This window comes from Gossypium hirsutum, chromosome A12 (assembly GCF_007990345.1).
Source record: "Gossypium hirsutum isolate 1008001.06 chromosome A12, Gossypium_hirsutum_v2.1, whole genome shotgun sequence".
Taxonomy (NCBI): Eukaryota; Viridiplantae; Streptophyta; class Magnoliopsida; order Malvales; family Malvaceae; genus Gossypium; species Gossypium hirsutum.
In genome coordinates this window covers 55,245,782-55,267,008 of record NC_053435.1, presented here as the reverse complement: position 1 = coordinate 55,267,008, position 21,227 = coordinate 55,245,782, and the positions used below count along the sequence as shown (strand labels likewise).

General features: G+C 34.8%; 2 non-coding genes across 2 annotated transcripts; one reads left to right on the top strand and one right to left on the bottom strand.

Moving 5' to 3' along the window:
- Positions 1 to 4,622: 4,622 nt before the first annotated feature.
- Positions 4,623 to 4,727, top strand: LOC121211546 (small nucleolar RNA R71). The gene has a single exon (XR_005906770.1). It is a non-coding gene; the product is annotated as a small nucleolar RNA R71 (small nucleolar RNA).
- A 2,703-nt stretch (positions 4,728 to 7,430) lies between these two features.
- On the bottom strand, positions 7,431 to 7,537 carry LOC121211665 (small nucleolar RNA R71). The gene has a single exon (XR_005906884.1). It is a non-coding gene; the product is annotated as a small nucleolar RNA R71 (small nucleolar RNA).
- Between the last annotated feature and the right edge of the window lie 13,690 nt (positions 7,538 to 21,227).

Genomic DNA, 21,227 nt, shown 5'->3' with positions numbered 1-21,227 from the left:
TATAATAACAACTTTCAAACGAGCATAAAGATGGAATCGTATGAAGCTTTATATGGTTGCAAATGCTGAATCCATTGTATTGGACCAAGCTTAGCGACAAATAAATTCACGGGGTTGATTTGGTTAGAGAAATTGAAGAGAAAGTGAAAGAAATTTGCGATTGTTTGAGAGTAGCTTCAAATCATCTAAAATTGTACGTGCATTTGAAATGAAAAGACATTGAATTTCAGATTGGTGATAAAGTATTCTTGAAAGTATCTTCGTGGAAGAAAATACTTCGATTTGGTCACAAAGGCAAATTGAGTCCACGTTTCATCGAGTCGTACGAGATTATTGAAAAAAGAGGGCCAGTAGCATATCGAATAGCTTTGCTGACTGAGTTAGAAAAGATTGACAATGTGTTTCATGTATCAATGTTGCGTCAATATAGATTGGACCCTTCACACGTAATTTCTGCGGCAGAAATTGAAATTCAACCTGATATGACGTACAACGAAGAACCGATCAGAATTCTAACTCGAGAGATCAAAGAATTGAGAAATGAACACATAGCTTTAGTAAAACTCTTATGGAAACATCATGGTGTCGAAGAGGCTACGTGGGAACTCGAGGAAGCTATGAGAAAATAGTACCCTAACATTTTCAGTGGTAAGATTTTCGAGGACGAAAATCCCTAAAAGGGAGAGTTGTAACAACCAATTTTTAGTCAATTCTGAACAGTTGTTTCGAGACCACAAATTTGATGTCAAAATTTTTAATTTATTATTATTTTAATGTCTACATCATGATAATTTGATTGTGTGAAAATTTCGTTAAGAAACTTTATCGATTGAATGGTTAATTTGATAAAAAAGACTAAATCGCGTAAAGTGTAAAAGTGGAGTTCTATTAGCTAAAAGTATCTAATAGCTATAGAACCTTAAATTTAGGGTCCTTATATTGTAATTAGACCATTAATGGCATGATGGACATATATGGACATTTATTAAGGTGTATGATAGTTATTAATTAAGGTTAAAAAGGTAAATTAATAATTAAAGGTTAATATTAATTAAACAAAACATTGTTATCATCTTTTATGTTCTTTATCAACCGAATTTAGACAAGAAGAAAAGCCAAAAGTTAGGTTTTCTAACCCGCTAAGGTATGGGAAAATCGAAAAAAGCTAGATTGTCTATCACTTGTATGCTTAATTGGTAAGTGATTTTGACTCAGTTTTTAATGATTTCTATGTTTTTGTGATTATTGCAGTTAGTACTAACTAGCCCAGGGACTAATTTGCAAAAATGCTAAAGATTTTGAAAGTTTTCATTGATGAATATGTATTATTTTTTATTATTGATGATAGATTTTGAATGGTTGTTGATAGTTAAACAAGTTTTGTGAAGTGATTTTTAATGAAAATGCAAATTAGGGATTAAATTGTGAAATGTGTAAAGTTAGTGGTTAAAATGTGAAATAAATAAAAAATATGGGCTTCCAAGAGCATAATAGTAATTCGGCTAGCATGGGTATATTTGGAATTTCATTAGTTTTTGATTTTATGAAATAAGGACTAAATTGTGAAAAGTGTGAAATATTGGGGGCAAAAGTGTAAATGTGTTTTAAAGTGTGTTTTGGACTAAATTGAATAGAGAGATAATTAAATAAGTTAATTTTGATTATATTTAGATCAAGATAGGAGAAATAAGGACTTGGATCAGCTAAAAGATAAAGTTATTGACTAATCGACTCATTTCGTCGTTTACAAATCCGAGGTAAGTTTGTATGCAATAAATTTCAATAAAAATGTATTTAATATGCTTTGATGTTGCATAAATTGCAAATACGAGATTATGGATATGAACGATAGTGATTCAAGAATGATTCGACATCCAAAATCTTGGTTGAACCTTAGGAATAGTTTAGGATGCTAGTGACATGTCATTAGAAGATGCATTGAGTTAGCTTCAGGCCATAATATAGCATTTCGGGTTCAAGTTATACCGATTTGGCTTTGGGACATGCTTATCGGCTGATTTTGGCTTCGGGCCATGATATTAGAACTTCGAAGATAAGTTACCTTGATTTGGCTACAGGCCATGGTATAGGTACTTGTCGTGTGAGATCCTTGAATATTTTACTTCTATTCCGAATGGTTCAACGGGTAAATGTAAGACAAAAATGTGTATGAGATTTGTACGAGATGGTATAGGTATGTGCATAAACTATTTTAGCATTGAATCAAAGAAGTGATGATGAAAGTATATAGTTTTGTGAATAAGTATTTGAAAGGTTTGTTAGCTAATGTAAGCTACATGTTTATGTATTCATATTATTGAATTATATTTATCTGAATGCATTAAGTTTATTTCATACTAGCTTACTAAGCTCTATAGCTTACTTTATTTATTTTTCCCATATTTTATAGTGTTAACAAGCTAGCTCGGATTTGGGGATCGTCGGAGATCGTTTCACACTACCACCTATCACTTGGTACCTTTAAACTTTGGTATTTAAAGTATATGGCATGTATAGGTATTTTTAAGTCATTTTGATTATGGGTTGATAGTGATTGTGGTTATATGTAACGACTTGTAATGACATATGTTTTGGTTTGTAAATATGGCCATGAGTGTGGCTTAATTTGGTGGATTTGGTTACGTGCATTTATGTACATATATGGTTGATATTTTGAATTCATGGATAGACATGTGAATGGCTTATATTATGATGTTTGTGAATATTGATATAGTATATGATAAATGGTTGAGATTAGATATAAATTATGTTTGTGAATTGGTGAAAAATGATGTATGTTTGGTAAAGGTTTAGTTAGTTGATTTGTAAATGTGTTTTGGGTATGTTTTGATTGAGTAAGACTTGAGGTTAAAAGCATGTTTGTTGTTAGTATTGGAAATGGTATGAATTATCCTGGATTATCGCTAAATGAGATGTTCAATTATGCTATGATTTAGTGCCATTTTGTTTGTGTAGGTATATGCACATTTGGGTGGCAAATTGGCTTGGTAAATAGCCTAAATTTGTCCACACATGCAAAGACACAAGCGTGTGTGACACACGGTTAAGTACATAGCCATGTGTGTCCCCTGGTGTTGATTTTAAAATTAATTCAGTATGCTCCAGACATCCTCACACATGGGCATGTGACTTGGCCATGTGGCATAAGTTAGTATACCCAATAGGTTTGGTAGGGCCTAGCACACGGCCTGGCACACGAGCGTGTGTGGCCATTTTTAAGGCACACGGGTTAGCCACACGAGCATGTGTGTTGGCCCCATGAGCCAAGTCAGAAAGTTACATGGGGTTGGACACGGGTTGGGACACAGTCATGTGCCCTCATTTCGAATGTCCACGCGGCCAGTGACACGGGCGTGTCTGGCTGGCCACACGGGCGCGTGTCCCCTGTTTTGAGGAAAATTTTCTAAGTTTTGTAAAAATTTCATAAGTTATCAGTTTAGTTCCGAACCACTCCCAAAGCATGTTTAGGGCCTCGTAGGCTCATTTTAGGGACAAATTGATTGTGATTGAATGATAAATTGTTGAATTGAGAAAATGTATGCTAAATGTATTTTTAATTGTATTTAAGTCTAGTAATGCTCCATAACCCTATTTCGGTGTTGAATACAGGTGAAGGGTCTTCCGCGTCCCTTCATTGCTTTTTCTAACCTCGATGGGAATGGTACGTTCTTTTACACTAGTTTTGAATGTAAAGTTTTTTTCTGGTTTAGCAACCTGTTTGAATCTTTTCTCTTTTTGGACTTCAATTTTTGGTTCATCAAGATTTTGGTCCTCCGCTTTGACCTCATTATCTTCCTTGTTCGCGAGATTTTTTTAGTTTACTAGAGTTTTACCCAAACAGAGTGTAATCACATTTACATGTTCTCTCCCGTCCTTTTAGAGATTCTTTTTGGTATTACTCGGAATACCCGTTCCTATTTGCCTTCGTAGTTCATTCAACACGTTCACAATATTGTGAATCTTTTCATTTAATTCGACAACACCCATGCGAGTTTGTATTCCTTCAGTCTTCACATGTTGAATGTCAGACCTCATAAGATGCATCTCATTCTTAATCCGCTCCAAGTGTTGACCACAACCAACATGGTCGTTACCCATGGATCTCTCTTGATATCTTTGCACATGCAGTGGTTAATATGGAGGGTTTGGTTGATTCAAAACTGAGTTTTCGCTACCTTGATTTTCTCCCCACTTTAGATTTAAATATTCTTTCCAACCATGGTTGTATGTGTTTGAATGGGGATTTCTACCCCTATTTCTCAATTAATTTACCTCCTCCGATTGGTTCTCTGAGTATGATGTGTAGCTTCAACCGACGTCATTCATTGATGGCTTGACAGAGGTCTCTAGACCATGTATTTTTTCCCAAAATTTCTTGATACTTATCATCTTCTTTGACCACCTCAACCATTGACAGGTTCTGGCTATAAAAAAAGCGTTCGTTAGGCCATATTTTTGAGTTCATCGCCATTTCCTTGATCAATTGACAGGCCTGCTCGTACGTGTTATTCATGAAGGCCCCAGCCAACGTGCCATCTAATCTGGCTCTTACACTCCTATCCAATCCATTATAAAAGATTTGCAATTGTGACCAATCTTGCATATCATGGTGTGGGCACTTCCTAAGCAGTGACTTGAAGCGTTCCTAAGCTTCATATAAATTCTTGCCTTTATATTGCTTAAAATTAGCAATATGACATGTCATTAGAAACTATGTGGTTATGAACTCATTTGTATATGTGATGTGTGATTATATAAATCTGGGCACTAGTCAAGTACGTTCTACTGGTGGCTTGGTAGACTGGCATGTGTTGTGGGTACCTGTCAGCTTGTGTGAGTGGAAACACAAAAATTTATATACTTTTTCATACCCAATTTTACTTAAATTCATCCAAATCCGGTTAAATTCTTGTCAAAAAATAATTAAATATTATAAAATAATTAAATCATGTTAAAAATATGAACATGGTGAATTTATTTAATTTTATACTTAATTTTGATTAATTTTGACTATTTTCGACAAATTCGCGCAAAGGTCGAAAATTGGCTCGGCTGACATGCTGAAAGCACAAAACCAAGAAGCAATTTGAAGTATCGAGGCACTTTAATTTCCAGCCTAAGACGGTCCAGAAATGTGTATTAATTCATAATTTAATTAATTTTAATTTATTCCCCATTTAATGTGGGTTAAAAAACTATTTTTAATTAATTATGGAGAAAGGGTCCAGTTGAACCGCACTAGTCGAGCCAAATTGAGTGAACCGAACCAGCCACTAAAAGGGCAGCCCAGAACCGTCCATATGCTGACCCAAATCAGCATTTTAGCTGATTAAATATGCTTGCAAAAAGGCTCTCAAAAGACTTCTAAATTGCATTCAAACCCCACTTTAAATTATGGCTTTGTAGATTTGCCCCAAGCTTAAAATAGCAAAGTTGAAACTCTCAACTTTGCCATGTCTGTGGCCGGCCAAGGGAGGTCTCTTTGGCTGCAGGAATTTGCTATTTTTAGCAGCCACAATCAGCTACAAAAGCCATCCCTTGCTGATCATTTAAAGCATCACTCACTTCACATTATTCTCTCATTCCCTCTCTCAGTTTTCTCTCATTTTTTCCATTCCATTCCCACTTATTCAAGTGCCGATTTCTTCTCTTGGGAAAGAGGCTTCTATCAGCCATTTTGGAGCAGCAATTAGGCGTTCATAAGCCACCTTGATAGCCAAGGCCAACGAAGAACGAAGAACGGAGCAACTAGTCAAGCCACGGAGAAACACCAGATTTGCCTTTTGTTCCCTAACTCTTAATTTTTGTTGTTGTTTTGACGAACATGTTTATGAATATTTATGCTATTGAAATGGTGATTTAAATCAATTCAGCTTAAATTATGTTTGTGTTGGGTTGATTATATTCTGTCTGCTTAAATTGTTAAAATAATGTTTATGCTGTTATAAGCCTCGGTAAGATGCTTGATTAAGTAAAATCATGCCTAAGTTATTCTTGCATTACGACTGTGAGGTAACTAATGAAGTAATTATTTAAACGGATTTAAATTGTAATTAATTAACACAGTACTTAATCAGTGCATGTTTATTCTTCTAAGGTAGCTGAAGGGTAAATTAGCAATGTATCTAGCAATATTATTGCCTTGCATAACTTGCAAGATTATTGTGATTAAATTATTTCAAGGTAGGGATGCCTTGTTACTTCACAAAGTCTTTTATATGCTTATTAGATTTAATTAATCGTTTGAATTGTCATAAGGATATGCAAGAGATTGGTTCAATTTAATGAGTATGTATGTGCAATAACATGTTTGCTTGCTAGAATCTGTTTAGTCGGTTGAATTGACATAGGGATATGTCAAGAGATGAATGAATTTTTGTATGTAAATTTGTTCATAAGTTAGCAAATTATAGGGTTGCTGTGAATTATGAGTTTAATAATTCTAAGTTAAAGGAATATGATTAATCCAACACAAGTATGTTACCTTGATTAAATCTTATTTGAAATCGTGCATCAGAACTCCTTTGTTTTATTTTTAATCATCTACTTAGTTTTTAAATAGTTTTGACCATCTTTTAAAGCCAAATTATTTTTACCTCACCAAAGTGTTTTACAATTAATTTCATAAATAATTCTTTTGCAGTCGCTGTAGGTACGATAACTCGACATTTACTTGTCACTTTATTACTTGTTACGATTGTGTACACTTGCACATTTTTTTCCGTCATTCCAAGTTTTTGGAGCCGTTGCCGGGGACTGTTTTAAAAAGTCATTATTTGTGAATTTGTTAGTTTTACATCTTGTTTTATCTTTCTGTTTAATTTTTAACTTAATTAATGTTTCTGTGATTATTTCAGGTGCTTATGAGTATTGACCGGATTATTGACTTACTTCCTGTAGACCCTGAGATAGAACGAACCTTTTGATAGCGAAGAAGACAAGCGAACCAGAGAAGGACTGAAGGAATTAATTTTGAGAATATGAATCAAGGAAATGGAGCAAACCTTGCTCAAAATCCTATCTTTATTGTTGATGATAGGGATAGAGCCTTGAGACAGTATGCAGTGCTTGTTTTTAATGATCTTAATCCGGGTATTAGGAGACCCGAAATCGAGGCACAACAATTTGAGTTGAAGTCAGTAATGTTCCAGATGCTTCAGACAGTGGGCCAATTCAGTGGAATGCCTATAGAAGATCCTCATTTTCATTTAAGACTATTTATGGAGGTTAGCGACTCTTTCAAATTAGCTAGAGTTTTCGAAGATGCATTACGATTGAAGCTATTCCCGTACTCACTAAGGGATAGAGCTTGAGCCTGGTTGAATTCATTGCCACCAAACTCAATTTCTACATGGCAAGAGTTAGCCGAAAGGTTCCTCATGAAGTATTTCCCTCCTAGTAAGAATGCTAAGTTGAGGAACGAGATCACTGCTTTCCAACAAATGGATGATAAGTCCTTGTATGAGGCATGGGAATGATACAAAGAGCCATTATGAAAATGCCCTCATCATGGAATCCCATATTTCATCCAACTTGAGACATTTTATAATGGCCTTAATGCTCACACGAGGATGGTAGTGGACGCTTCTGCTAACGGTGCTCTCCTTTCTAAGTCCTATATTGAGGCTTACGAAATCATCAAGAGGATCGCCAGTAACAATTATCAATGGCCAACCAATCGAACCACGTCAGGAAGACGAGTCGCTGGAATACAAGAAGTGGACGCTCTCACTTCACTCGTATCTCAAGTATCTTCAATATCCTCAATGCTTAAGAATCTTACCACTAATGGGTCTAACAGTTTTGTAGCCCAACCACCTCACTAATTTGAGAGTATAGCCTGTGTTTATTGTGGGGAGGGACATTTGTTCAAAGAATGTCCATCAAATCCTAAATCTATATATTACATGGGTAACCAAAACCAAAACTGAGGAAGGCAAGGACTACAATCCAACTTCTATAACCCATCATGGTGAAACCACCCGAATTTTTCCTGGAGCAACCAAGGGGCTAGAACCAGTAACAACTACGCTCAACCTAGACTGACTCAGCCGCCTAGTTTTTCCCAACAAGCTTAGAAACCAGATCAGGTCAAATCATCCAATAGCTTAGAGAATTTATTGAAGGCATACATGGCAAAAAACGATGTCACTCTAAGGAATTTTGAAGTGGGCTAGCTAGCTACTGAACTCAGGAACCGACCACAAGGTTCTTTACCTAGTGATACGGAGAATCCGAGGAATTCGGTGAACGAGCATTGCAAAGCATTGACATTGAGAAGTGAAAAGATAGTAGAGCCCAACACTATCGAAGCTAAAAGAGAGCCAGCTAATGCTCAAGACTCAGAGGAAGTTCGATCGAGTGTTGAAACTCCAGTTGCACAAGAACCAGAATCTGAAAAACCCAACAAGGTAATTCCAGAATCAGCTAAGTCCGATCAACTAACAACTCGTTAGATGTAGAATTGCTGTAGAAAATGAATTAACCAATTCCAGTAAAGAAACCACCACCACCCTACCCTCAAAGACTTTAGAAGTAGTAGGCAATTCAATTCAAGAAATTTCTAGACGTACTCAAGCAACTTCACATCAACATCCCATTGGTTGAAGCACTTGAACAAATGCCGAACTACGTCAAGTTTATGAAGGATATCTTGTCCAAAAAATGAAGACTTGGAGAATTTGAGATGGTAGCTCTGACGAAGAATGCAGCGCATATCTTCAAGACAAACTACCCCCAAAGCTGAAGGATCCTGGATGTTTTACCATACCTTGCAACATCGGAGCAACATATTGTGGTAAGGCTTTATGTGACTTAGGTGCGAGTATTACCTTGATGCCTATGTCAATATTTAGATAGTTGGGGATAGGTTAAGTTAAACCTACTATGGCTACACTTCAGCTAGCAGATCGATCCTTAGCACATCTAGAAGGAAAAATCGATGACGTATTGGTACGTGTAGGTAAATTTATCTTCCCTACTGATTTTGTTATCCTAGACTTTAAAGAACACAAAGAAGTGTCGGTTATCCTAGGAAGACCATTCTTAGCAATCGAAAGGACCCTTATTGATGTGCAAAAGGGCGAGCTTACAATACGTGTTTAGGATGATCAGGTAAAATTTAACATTTTTAAGTCTATGCGATTTCCTGGCACAATTCATGATTGTTCTGCAGTATCCGAATTAGAGGATTCATTAGTATAAAAGGAGCTCAACTATGTTGAGGATCTGTTGGAACAAATTTTGACATTAGATCCTCCAAATGATGAAGAGGAGGATGAATACTTAGCTTTGTTAGAAGCTAACCAAAGGGGATTTAATCCACAATCCCGCTTTGAATCTTTGGAGTTTGAGAAGAGGGAGTATGCCCAACCAAAAGCATCAATCGAGGAACCACCTAAATTAGAACTCAAGGTATTACCTTCACATTTAAAAAACATTTATTTAGGTAACGCTTCTACTTTGCCTGTGATTATTTCAGCGGAATTAACTATTGAGCAAGAAGAGAAACTCATCTTGGTGTTGAAACAATTCAAGAAGGCTATCGGATGGACCATAGCCAATATCTGTGGTATTAGTCCATCTATATGCATGCAAAAGATTATCCTGGAAGATGGCGAAAAAGGGACAATTGATGGACAACGAAGACTGAACCCCATTATAAAGGACATGGTGAAAAAAGAGATTATCAAGTGGTTAGATACGGGTATCATTTATCTCATCTCAGGCAGTTCGTGGGTAAGTCTGGTCCAGTGTGTGCCAAAGAAGGGAGGTATCACAGTCGTAAAGAATGAGAAAAACGAGTTGATACCTACTAGAACAGTTACAGGATGGAGGATTTGCATTGATTATCGGAAACTGAACAAGGCGACTAAGAAAGATCACTTTCCTTTGCCATTCTTAGATCAGATGTTGGATATACTCACGGGGCGAGACTATTACTATTTTCTCGATGGATACTCGGGGTATAATCAGATTACAGTAGCACCAGAAGATCAGCACAAGACAATGTTCACCTGCCTGTATGGTACATTTGCATTTAGACGCATGCCATTTGGTTTATGTAATGCACCTGCTATATTCCAAAGATGTATGGTGTCTATTTTTACTGGCATGGTTGAGAAGTACTTGGAAGTTTTTATGGATGACTTTTCAGTATTCGGTGATACTTATGATTATTGCTTAGCCAATCTAGCTAAGGTAATAAGGCGATGCGAAGAAACGAACCTAGTACTTAACTGGGAAAAGTGCCACTTCATGGTACGAGAAGGAATTGTTCTAGGGCATCAGATAACGAGACATGGAATTGAGGTAGATAAAGAAAAGGTAGATGTTATCGAGAAACTCCCACCTCCAACATCTGTAAAGGGTGTTAGGAGCTTTTTGGGCCACGTCGGGTTCTATCGAATATTTATCAAGGACTTCTCCAAAATTGCTAAACCCTTATGCAAATTATTGGAGAAGGACACGACGTTCAAGTTCGATGATGAATGTTTAAAGGATTTCAAAGATTTGATGAGTCGATTAGTTACGGCACCCATAATAGTCACACCAGATTGGGATTTGCCATTTGAATTAATGTGTGATGCAAGCGACTTCGTAATAGGGGCTGTCATGGGCCAGCGAAGGAACAAAGTTTTTCATCTCATCTACTATGCAAGCCGGACTCTTACAGGAGCTCAATTGAACTATATGGTAACAAAAAAAAGAGCTACTTGCGATTGTATTTTCTTTTGACAAGTTTCGATCTTATCTTGTAGATACGAAAGTAACTGTTTATACAGACCACTCGACAATCAAGTACTTACTTGCCAAGAAAGATGCTAAGCTGAGACTAATCTGGTGGGTGCTTCTACTTCAAGAGTTTGATTTAGAAATTCAAGATCGGAAGGGAGTAGAAAACCTAGTAGCAGATCACTTTTCCATATTGGAGCCACAAGAAGTGAATTCACCTAGTATACCAATTCAGGAAACATTTCCAGATGAACACATACTGAAGGTAAGTCATGTCCATAGTACCCCTTGCTTGCTGATATTGCTAACTATTTAGCTTGTGGTTTGATGCCAATTGATAAGACGTATCAACAAAGGAGAAAGTTCTTTCTCGATGTAAAGTACTATTTCTTGGAAGAGCCATATTTGTTTAAAAAGTGTGCAGATCAAATGATCAGGATATGCGTGGCAGAAGATGAAGCACAAAGGATTTTATACCATTATCACTCAACTCTGAGTGGAGGACATTTCGGAGGTACTCGTACGGCGGCCAAAGTATTGCAAGCTGATTCTTTTGGCCAACACTATTCAAGGATGCATATGCATACGTAAAGAGCTGTGACCGATGTCAAAGGGTCGGAAATGTCACCAATAAAAATGAGATACCTGGAACAAACATCATTGAGGTAGAATTGTTCGATGTATGGGGTATTGACTTTCTTGGTCCTTTCCCTCCGTCTTTTGGTCACAAGTATATATTGGTAGCAGTAGACTGTGTGTCCAAGTGGGTCGAGGCTAAAGCTTATCCGACAAACGATGCTTGTAATATCCTGATTTTGGGCCTAATTGAAATAGCGGTTTTGTGACCACAAAATCTGAGATAGAAATAATTATTTTATGATTATTTTGAGGTCTATGATATGATTGCATGATTGTGTGAAAATTTCATGAAGAAATTTTATGCGTAAAGTGCTTAAATTGAAATTAGGGACTAAGTCGAATAATTTGTAAAACTTGTATTCTAGAAGTTTCTAGTATGAAATTGTTTTGAAATATTAATTAGGAGGTCTTAAATAGCAATTTTACCAATTTCTAAGTCTATGGACAAAAATTGGACATGGATGGAATTTTTGGAAAGTTTAGTAGTAAGGGCATTTTGGTTATTTAGGGGTAAAAGGAATTAAAATACAAAATTAAAAGCCAATTTTGCTCATCTTCAACCCCATGGCCGAATATAGCAAGGAGAAACCATGGCTAGGGTTTTTCAAGCTTCCAAGCTCGATTGTAAGTCCGTTCTAGCCTCGTTTTTAATGATTTTTACGTTTTTGGAGTCCCGGTAGCTCGATTAAGCTTATGCTAGCAATAATTCAACCTAGGGTTCATATTTGGAAAAATACCCATAGGTGAAATTTGTGTATTTTGGTGTTTTATGATAGAATATGAGGTTTTAAATTATTTTAAACAACTTGTGCTACTCGGTTTTAAGTGAAAACGAGCAAAAGGGCTTAATCGGTAAAAATACCTAATAGTCATAAGTACATGTTAAAGTGAGAATTTGATCTTGCCATAGAAGGAAAAAATGATCAGCATGTCATAAACATAAGAAAATAGGCTGAAGTTTAATTTACGAGCTTTGGGGCAAAAGTGTAAATATGCAAAAGTTTAGGGGCAAAATTGTAATTTTTCCAAAATATGATTTTGGGTCAATTTGAATAATGTGAGTCCTAATTAGACTATATTTTAAATGATAGAGCAAGGAAAACTGAAATTCGGGCTAAAATGGGGAAAATACCAAGTTGTGGACGAAATGGTAAAAGTAGCCATTTTCGCATACGAGGTAAGTTCATGTGTAAATAATGTAGCATAAATGTTATTTTTAAGTTATTAATGTTAATTATATGATATGCTGATTTTTAATCGTGAAATATTATGCTTTGTGGTTAATGTTGAGTAATATGCAAATTATGTTTACTACTTGATAAATATGAATTACTACCGAGTATCAGTTCCGATATTCCATGGAAGACGGAGAATGTGAGATTGAGGGAAAAAGCCCATTTGAACCTTAGGAATAGATTAGGATACAAGTGACATGTCACTAGGATGGTTGAGCATCCGAGCTCGTTGAGTTGAGTCCGAGTTCGTGAGATGTAACTAGGCATCCGAACTCGTTGAGTTGAGTCCGAGTTCACTTATGGATGCGAACGTCCGAGCTCATTGAGTTGAGTCCGAGTTCACTTATGGGCGGGTTACATGATTTCTTGATTACATATGTGGCACTTATGTGGAAATTATCCATGTATCCGAGTTATATTCCGATGTGTTCAACGGGTGAAATTTCTAGTGAAATGGAAGAACACTTAAGATGCAAGCGACGTTTTGGTAAGTGTTTTGAAATGGACACTTTGGACAGGTATGTTCTTAACCCTCGGGTTGATAATAGATACAACAACGATAAGGTAGTAAGATGATGAATGATGTTTAGAAATATGATATATGTTTTGGTGATACCATGCTAAAGTTGTTTGGTATATTTGTATTGTTATGTTACTTGTTATTTACATATGAACTTACTAAGAATTTATGCTTACTCCCTCCTCTTTATTTACTGTAGTTTTGAACAAGCTAGCTCGGGAATCTGGACGGGTCGAAGGTTCGATCACACTATCCAAAGGACTTTCATCTGGGTAAATGGCTTGTAAAACTTAAGTATGGCATGTATAGCAATATATTTATTTTGTGTAAATAATTTTATGATATGGCCATGATTGGTTGAGAAAATGTTTGATATTGATAATTCATGGTGATGGTTAAATTTAGATCATGTTTGATATCATGGAAGTTTAATAGGTTATCTAGTTCATAACAACTCATGAAAAGATGAAATTTGCCTTAAAACAGAATATTGCTGCAGCAATGACATGAATTTGAAAAATCACTAAAAATAGTATAAATGGAATTAAATGATTATCAAGTTATGAAATTTAAGCTTAATGAGTCTATTTTCATATGGATAAAAAAACAGGCATATAAATTATACTTTATGAGATATTTGAAACCTTGTGAAACAGGGCCAGAGTGATTTCTGTATCCTCTGTTCTGACTTTAAAAATTCATTATAATTGTAAAAACATAATTATAAGTCATTCTTTATATTTACAGATTCCTTATTGAGTCTAGTTTTCAGAGAAACAAACCTAGTAGTCATTGAAATTCTGTATAGAGAGATATCTAATTCGTAATACACATATGTCAGAGCAGTCGAACCCTGAAACAGGGGAGACTTTAACTAATAAACTGTACTAATTGCCCCAACGAAAAATTCTAGAAACAAATTAATAGATATATATATGAGTCTAGTTTCAGAAAAAAATTACGGAATTGGATTTCGAGTTTCGTAACTCGAGATAAGATTTTTAAAGCGACTGTGATGGAGTTAGCCAACTTGTCTGGAAATTTTAAAATGAATTGTATGAGCTGTTTAATTAATGAATTAAGTCCGTTAACACCTCGTGTTCGACTCCTGCAATGGTATCGGGTACGGGGCGTTACATTTAGTGGTATCAGAGTAGGTTTAGTCGGTTCTCGGACTAACCTAGCATGTGTAAAAGTTTAGCTATACATGCCACTGATCTGTGATAGTGTGATGTCTTCCGACGCGTATGAGTACCGTCTTATTTAGACAGGGTACTCTCCAACCGAGCTGTGCCGACCATGTTCAATGTTATGTGAAGGTATTTTAGTAAAATTATGATTATGATAAGTCTCGGTTCAGAAAACTATGAATAAAAGTTTATGATACATATGTGATAATATGTGAGATGAAAGTTCATGTTGTGATAAATATCCATATTTGCTTAATGCTCATACGATGTAGTGTATGTGGCTTACTTGATAAGATGAACGGAATAAATAGAAAGTAGTAGAGGTATGAATAAAGGTCATAATATCATGATACGAATGAAAATGTCCTTGTCTTGATTGGACGTTGAATGTTGATGAATCTTAATGATATACAATTTTTTATGAGATAAAGGATTATAATGAAATGAACTTATCTATGTTAAATTGTTGGACTGAATTATATGATTGTAATGATATGTACATGATGATGCACGAAATGAAAGTTGTGATTGTGATGCAAATATCTATGTTTGTTTGGCCTTATATGATGTCATGAGCATGAATTAATTTAATTAAATGAATGGATAAGTAAAGCTGTCTAGAAAACATAGAATGTATGCATAAGTATATTGTCTAAATGGGACAATAGGAAAATTGGTGTAAGCCAACATGAATGAATGACATGATTTTGATGATGTTACTATGATGATGGAAGTTGTGTCATATGTGTATGTATAAGAAAGTCGAGTCAGAGGTCCTACAACCCCTCCCCCTTACCGAAGTGGTACTTATAATGGAATTTCATGAGATTTGTATTGAATAAGTTTCCGGTTGAGAACCCAAAGAGTTCAGTGATAGAATAATTATAAGTATGATCAGAGATTGAAAATGAGCTGATAAGTAAAGTCAGAGCCAGTAAAGTATCGGATTGATATAAAGATTATTGGAATTATGCACTGTCCCAGTTAGAGAAGGAATTCTCTTTGGTAAATCGAATTACTCAGGTGCAAGGTCGAGAAAAGTGTAAATCGAAATTTATTCAGAACTGGCCTTCTTTAGTGAATGGTTTAATATGAAATTTGTGACGGCAGAACTAGTTGGGGAAATGATATTTGAAATGTGAATTATCTGAGTGTGACAGTTATGACCGGACAGATTTAGCAGTCTCTTTTGAGATGTTCTATGTGTTCACCCGTTCTCAGAAATATTTCTATGGCTATTGATCTTCTGAAGAAATTCTTGTTATATGGGAATGTCTTCTAATTCTGGTATTGGATGAAAGCATTGGTAGTCTGACTGGTTTATAATTTATATTGCTCTATTTCATCGGGTATTCTATTTCATTTCGTCTGATAAGAATTGATGAGAGAATACGTATGATATTATGATTTTGTTTCTTCTACTTGATGCTTCATTTGATATATATGTATGGGAAGATATATTGATCCTGTTATATTTGATTTCAGTGGGATTAAATGATGTTTTCTTTTGGACTTTCTTTCTTTGAAGAATTATCTGGGTATTCTGTATTTTCTATATGAATTTGGTTTTTGATTCTCCGGCATAGTATCGTATCTTGGATTTCTTTATTTGGTTTCCTTGTTATCTTTGTTCCATAATTTTTCAATTATGACTCGTGTTCGAAGTGCATTCTTCAGGTCGTGCTAATCATGTCAAATATGACTATACTTCTAATTTGATCTTGGTAATGTGGTGATTTTAGTATTGGAATTTTTTTTTTCTAATTTCTGTGTAAGGATTTGACATCAGTAAAGGCATAGGTGATAAAAGCGCGAGTTTCAGTCGGTATGGTGAATTATTTATTTGAAAGATTTCATGTGAGAATTATGTCAGGATTATTTTTCTCAAGTCTGATAATATAATTTCATTTTTGTACTGATAAAAGAGTAAATAGTCTGAACGAGAAGTGTATATTTATTAGAAAGAGTTGGATATTAGTTAAAGTCACTACGAATGATAAGGTTTTCGTCTTGTGAAAGCTGAAAAGTTTATTACATGTTGACAAAGTTTGGATAGATGAGAATATTGGTAACCGAAGCATCTGAACTAGACTAGTCTACATTGAGTAAAGACTTCCTGACTTTCAGTAATGTATTGTTGTATGAATTGTGATGTGTTTCAAGACAGTGAGGTAATGTGATAGTTTAGAGCATCCGATATTACATAAAATCGGAGTTGTTAAAGGGGTTAAAGCCGAGCATTGGGATCTATCAAAATTATCCTTGTCAGTGTTGATATTGGGATGGAAATGAGAAGGATTATTCTTGAGGCCATATCAGAATTATTTCCATGGCGGAAAGAGGAAAATGTGATGTATCCTATTGTTAAATGTTTGACGAGATCTATAAATCATATCGGTATTGAATGAATTCCTACTCATCAGATTCATGGAATTTCAGGTCTTTTTGATTGTTTAATTTCTTGGAATATTAGTATTCATTAACCAAATTGAGATCTGGTTTTATGTCAAGATGACAAGGGAAACGGAGAAGGGTTGAAAATTTAAGAACAATTAAGAGATGAGTTCGTAAACTTTCAGAATATATGAGAAATTAATGAGATATATTGGAGGCACCGCCTGAGTGAAAGTTCTTCAGCACCGAATATGAGATTAAAAGTGAAGACCACTTTTCTGGTAAGATTTTCGGGGACGAAAATCCCTGAAGGGGGAGAGTTGTAATATCCTGATTTTGGGCCTAGTCGAAATAGCGGTTTCGTGACCACAAAATCCGAGATAGAAATAATTATTTTATGATTATTTTGAGGTCTATGATATGATTGCATGATTGTGTGAAAATTTCATGAAGAAATTTTATGCATAAAGTGCTTAAATTGAAATTAGGGACTAAATCGAATAATTTGTAAAACTTGTATTCTAGAAGTTTCTAGTATGAAATTGTTTTGAAATATTAATTAGGAGGTCTTAAATAGCAATTTTACCAATTTATAAGTCTATGGACAAAAATTGGACATGGATGGAATTTTTGGAAAGTTTAGTAGTAAGGGCATTTTGGTCATTTAGGGGTAAAATGAATTAAAATACAAAATTAAAAGCCAATTTTGCTCATCTTCAACCCCATGGCCGAATATAGCAAGGAGAAACCATGGCTAGGGTTTTTCAAGCTTCCAAGCTCGATTGTAAGTCCGTTCTAGCCTCGTTTTTAATGATTTTTACGTTTTTAGAGTCCGGGTAGCTCGATTAAGCTTATGCTAGCAATAATTCAACCTAGGGTTCATATTTGGAAAAATACTCATAGGTGAAATTTGTGTATTTTGGTGTTTTATGATAGAATATGAGGTTTTAAATTATGTTAGACAACTTGTGCTACTCGGTTTTAAGTGAAAACGAGCAAAAGGGCTTAATCGGTAAAAATACCTAATAGTCATAAGTACATGTTAAAGTGAGAATTTGATGTTTCCATAGAAGGGAAAAATGATCAGCATGTCATAAAACATAAGAAAATAGGCTGAAGTTTAATTTACGAGCTTTGGGGCAAAAGTGTAAATATGCAAAAGTTTAGGGGCAAAATTGTAATTTTTCCAAAATATGATTTTGGGTCAATTTGAATAATGTGAGTCCTAATTAGACTATATTTTAAATGATAGAGCAAGGAAAACTGAAATTCGGGCTAAAATGGGGAAAATACCAAGTTGTGGACGAAATGGTAAAAGTAGCCATTTTCGCATACGAGGTAAGTTCATGTGTAAATAATGTAGCATAAATGTTATTTTTAAGTTATTAATGTTAATTATATGATATGCTGATTTTTAATCGTGAAATATTATGCTTTGTGGTTAATGTTGAGTAATATGCAAATTATGTTTACTACTTGATAAATATGAATTACTACCGAGTATCGGTTCCGATATTCCATGGAAGACGGAGAATGTGAGATCGAGGGAAAAAGCCCATTTGAACCTTAGGAATAGATTAGGATACAAGTGACATGTCACTAGGATGGTTGAGCATCCGAGCTCGTTGAGTTGAGTCCGAGTTCGTGAGATGTAACTAGGCATCCGAACTCGTTGAGTTGAGTCCGAGTTCACTTATGGATGCGAACGCCCGAGCTCGTTGAGTTGAGTCCGAGTTCACTTATGGTCGGGTTACATGATTTCTTGATTACATATGTGGCACTTATGTGCAAATTATCCATGTATCCGAGTTATATTCCGATGTGTTCAACGGGTGAAATTTCTAGTGAAATGGAAGAACACTTAAGATGCAAGCGACGTTTTGGTAAGTGTTTTGAAATGGACACTTTGGACAGGTATGTTCTTAACCCTCGGGTTGATAATAGATACAACAACGATAAGGTAGTAAGATGATGAATGATGTTTAGAAATATGATATATGTTTTGGTGATACCATGCTAAAGTTGTTTGGTATATTTGTATTGTTATGTTACTTGTTATTTACATATGAACTTACTAAGCATTTATGCTTACTCCCTCCTCTTTATTTACTGTAGTTTTGAACAAGCCAACTCGGGAATCGGGACGGGTCGAAGGTTCGATCACCCTATCCAAAGGACTTTCATCTGGGTAAATGGCTTGTAAAACTTAAGTATGGCATGTATAGCAATATATTTATTTTGTGTAAATAATTTTATGATATGGCCATGATTGGTTGAGAAAATGTTTGATATTGATAAGTCATGGTGATGGTTAAATTTAGATCATGTTTGATATCATGGAAGTTTAATAGGTTATCTAGTTCATAACAACTCATGAAAAGATGAAATTTGCCTTAAAACAGAATATTGCTGCAGCAATGACATGAATTTGAAAAATCACTAAAAATAGTATAAATTGAATTAAATGATGAGAAAGTTATGAAATTTAAGCTTAATGAGTCTTTTTTAATATGGATAAAAAAAACAGGCATATAAATTATACTTTATGAGATATTTGAAACTTTGTGAAATAGGGCCTGAGTGATTTCTGTATCCTCTGTTCTGAATTTAAAAATTCATAATAAATTTTACAAAAATAATAATAAGTCATTATTTATATTTACAGATTCCTTATTGAGTCTAGTTTTAAGAGAAACAAACCTAGTAGTCATTGAAATTCTGTATAGAGAGATATCTGATTCGTAATACACAGATGTCAGAGTAGTTAAACCCTGAAATAGGGGTAGACTTTAACTAATAAACTGTACTAATTGGCCCAACCAAAAATTCTAGAAAAAAATTAGTAGATAGATATATGAGTCTAGTTTCAGGAAAAATTTACGGAATTGGATTTCGAGTTTCGTAACTTGAGATATGATTTTTAAAGCGACTGTGATGCAGTTAGCCAGCTTGTCTGGAAATTTTAAAATGAATTGTATGAGCTGTTTAATTAATGAATTAAGTTCGTTAACACCTCGTGTTCGACTCCGGCAACGGTATCGGGTACGGGGCGTTACAATGCTGGGGTTGTAATTAAGCTCTTGCAGAAACACGTGTTCACAAGGTTTGGAACCTCAAGAGCTATCATTAGTGATGAAGGGTCTCACTTTGTGAACAAGTGGTTAAAATGGTTATTAGACAAGCAGGGAGTGAAACACAAGGTTGCAACAGCTTACCATCTGCAGACGAATGGGCAAGCTGAACTGGCAAATAAAGAAATCAAGGGCATACTTGAGAAAGTAGTTTGCCCAAACTAAATTGATTGGTCCAAAAGGTTGGATGATGCTTTATGGGCTTACAGAACAGCATACAAGACACCTTTAGGGATGTCACCTTACAGGTTGGTCTTTTGGAAAGCATGTCATCTACCCTTAGAGTTAGAGCACAAGGCTTACTGGGCTCTTCGACAACTCAACTTGGATCCTAAGCTTGCTAAAGAGAAACGGATGCTCCAACTCAATGAGCTAGAGGAACTCCGGCTATTCTCCTACGAAAATGCCAAATCACTCAAGGAAAGACTTAAGAAATGGCATGACAAGCATATTCGAGTTTGAGAATTTGAAGCAGGTCAGCAAGTTTTGTTATTTAATTCCAGACTAAAATTCTTTCCAGGTAAGCTAAAATCACGTTGGTCCGGTCCATTTATGGTCCATCATGTCTATCCATAAGATTTGTCGAGCTCCAAGGTAAGGGAGGTAATTTTCGAGTTAACGCTCAACGCCTGAAACACTATTGGGGAGATAAGATTGAACATAATGAAATTTCGTTCATTTTATCGGATGTTTAAAATTTTCCTATGTTCCTTTTTAATAAATGATTTAGGGTATATTTTTAGGATTAGTATGTTTAAATAAATTCTGTCCAAGAGATTGGAACTTAAGCGGGACCGCTTGTGACCCCTCCAATCTTTCCTGAGAATTGATTTTAACATAATTTTCCTAAAAATTATTCTCTAAGTAGAGATTTTAATCTTTGATTTTTCAAATAAAAAGGTCAATTTTGACCCGAGTTTTAAATTACGACTAATTTCAAATTTTCATTAAGTCTAGGGACTTAATTGAAGTTTTTTTAAAATTTGGTTGCTCTTTTCATGAATAATAAAAACTAGATGTCTCTTTTTGTAAATATTTTCAAAAGGCTTTTAGAATAAATGTTTTTAGTTAAAAAAATTGATAATTATTAATATATAATTATACCAGTTATAATATATATTAATTATTATCAATTTTAGGATTTTATTTGGTAAGTTTTTAATAAAGATAATAAGATGATAATCTCTAATCTATAATTATATCTATTATAATTTATATATTAATCTTTATCAACTTAGCATAGAATTAGGATTATTTTTATTTTATCTTTGTTTAAAATAAATTAAATAGTAATTAATAATTTAATATGCACATATCTAATTATTAATTGTTGTTATCTTTATATAGGATTAGAATTTAGAAT